General features: G+C 45.7%; 1 protein-coding gene across 1 annotated transcript in view; it reads left to right on the top strand.

The window, feature by feature from the left end:
- Positions 1 to 2,500, top strand: part of myt1lb (myelin transcription factor 1-like, b) — a 56,805-nt gene that overhangs the window by 3,127 nt on the left and 51,178 nt on the right. The gene's annotated exons all lie outside the window — the stretch shown is intronic.

Here is a 2,500-nt window from a genome sequence, read left to right as displayed (position 1 = left end):
CCTTGCTTGGGCTCCACTTCATCTTTATGTAAAGAGAAAACCATATTTTGGGCACACATTCCAAGCTTCCCACTCTCAAATTTATTTATGCTAAGTATCCCTGCAAGTCACCCAGTGTGACTGCAGTAGAATTAATCATGTCAACCTTATGTTTATTCATTTTTGACTTATCTCCAATAACAGGCTGTCTTGATTGGCTTGTCCACTCGCTGATAGCCTGCGAGAAGCCAGAGAGGTACTCAGCGGTTGGACAAGAACGTTTGCTAATGCTAACAGCGGTTGGACAAGAACGTTTGCTAATGCTAACAGTGGTTGTTAAGCCCCCTCAGCACTCGTGTTTATGTGGAAGCTGGCAGCAGGGAGCAGACTTTGTTTTAGCATAGCAGTGAGATAGAGAGAGAGAGAGAGAGAGAGAGGGGTGTTGCTTTAGAAGGAACCAGAATCTGTGGACTCTCTGAAACGGTTCTGAAATACAGCCCGGCAGGATGTGATCAAATGAATGAGGTGCTTTAATTATTCAGGGTAATAGTGGAATATAAAGGGCTATCTCGTGAATGGCTAGTTCCAGCTACGTGCCTGTTGAACATGTCCTTGCTCCAAATAGAGCATTGTGGGGGAGACGTCCCATTGTGCTGCGTCCATGTCCTTGCGACGACCGCGTCCCAGCTGAAATGATCTGAGTCCTTCGTCGCCCACCCACCCATCCCCCCTCAGCAGCCATTTTGAAGGCCACTGTATCTTTGATGGACAGGCAAGCTCTCAGCCGTATTGATTTCCATCTCCACAGAGAGAGAGTGCGAATGAAAGAAAGCAAGAGAGAGAGAGAATGAGAATGAGAGAGAGAGAGAGATAAAGAGAGAGAGGGCAGAATTAGACAGAGGGCATTGCCATGCAACGCATCAACCCTCGCCGCCGCCGCCATGACGTGACGTGGCAGGGATTCAGCCACCCACCGTGTGGCAGATAATTAAAGATAACTAAAACAAACACAAACGGCTCAATCCATCCCCACGCCTGGGACTCTCCCTCCCGCTCTTTCACTCTCTCTTTCCCTTTCTCTTTCACTCTCTCTTCCCCTTTCTCTTTCACTCTCTCCCTTTCTCTCCCTCTCTCCCTTTTTCTCTCTCTCTCTCTCTCTCTGGCCGCCTCTGCGGGCTAATTTCTACTTCAGATGGCGTCGTCCTCATTTGCATGCTTATCAAAGTGTTTTGACTATCCGACAGAAGCCACTGAAAGAAGGTGGGATCATTAATATGTTAATTAGTCCTCTTCCCTCGCTCCGTGCTGGCATGCAAGTGATACTCTCAAACCTTGCTTCCCCATCCACGTCCTGCCCATACGCCACCACCAAAAATGGCCCCTCCACACACACGCATACATGCCCGCGTGTAGAAAATGCTAATCATTTTACCGTGAATCGCGGCCCCATGCCTGTTTAAAATAAAGCTATATTCAGTGTTTTGGTGGGTGAATTCCCACCGGCACTGGAGATGTGACTAGTGTGTGGCAAGATGTGCCTTGCCTCCTTTGTGCATATTTTAAATGTCGGTGCCTCGATAACGCTATCTCCCCGCCGCCTGGCGTAGCACTGTCCTAATAAGGTGGAGCCAGCGCCGGGGAACCTCTGGAGAACTGCACTCGTGCTCTCGCTCCACACAATTATTTGTTGTACATGTTGAAGCCAGAGATAACCCAGTATCCCGCTATAGGGCTGTAACTGCTTGTGTAAGCTCTTTTCAGTGGAGGCTTATAGAGTTAAAAATAGAAGAAAAAGGAATAGATTTCCATCCTGTACTATCACCTGGTTATGTGTCTCTTGATCCCTCCCTTTCTGGCAGATTCCAACATAGTGAGCTCATAGTAATGACACAGTGAATATTATATATTCACTGTGTCTAAATGGCAATATATTGGTGTTTCAGTTCATATTTAAAATCTAGCTTCCCGTTTACATAACTATTTGTAAAGTAGAACTACACAAAATAACACAAAAATAACACATATCTGCTTTGGAAATATTCTGAAGGCCCATGTTTTCTCCGTCCATTATCATTATTCAAGTAGATAGTGATAGGTATCAACTGCCCCGTGAACCAACTGATTGTTGCTTTGAGGGCAGGTAAAAAAAGTCGTAATCAAAGAGATATAAGACCCTTTTGAACGGGCATGCCCTTATGTGTTTCAGAATTGATAAAGCCTGTATTTCTAATGAACATTATAAGGTCTCAATTTTCTCTACACTGAACCTGAGATCAGTCTGGTGATGGCTTGACTCCAAGTCTCATAGAAATAAAGGCCTTCTACATGCTTGGATGCATCTCCATATTTCTGCGTAGAATCCGATACATTTTCAAAAGCACATCTCAAGAGGGACAACAAAACAAGTCTGCTCATTCTCCATGAGGTTGGCATTGCGAGCACACCAAGGACTAACCACCCATGCAGTCTGCTCAGGGCCAGGTGTATTATTACTGTGCTGCACACTTCATATGCACCGTGA

This window comes from Alosa pseudoharengus, unplaced genomic scaffold (genome assembly GCF_046254945.1).
Source record: "Alosa pseudoharengus isolate Yale_2024_CS ecotype anadromous, Long Island Sound unplaced genomic scaffold, YU_APseudo_1.1 YU_APseudo_1.1_scf_22, whole genome shotgun sequence".
In the NCBI taxonomy this organism is placed as follows: domain Eukaryota; kingdom Metazoa; phylum Chordata; class Actinopteri; order Clupeiformes; family Clupeidae; genus Alosa; species Alosa pseudoharengus.
The sequence above is the reverse complement of the archived record's forward strand: the minus strand, read 5'-3'. Positions and strand labels throughout refer to the sequence as shown.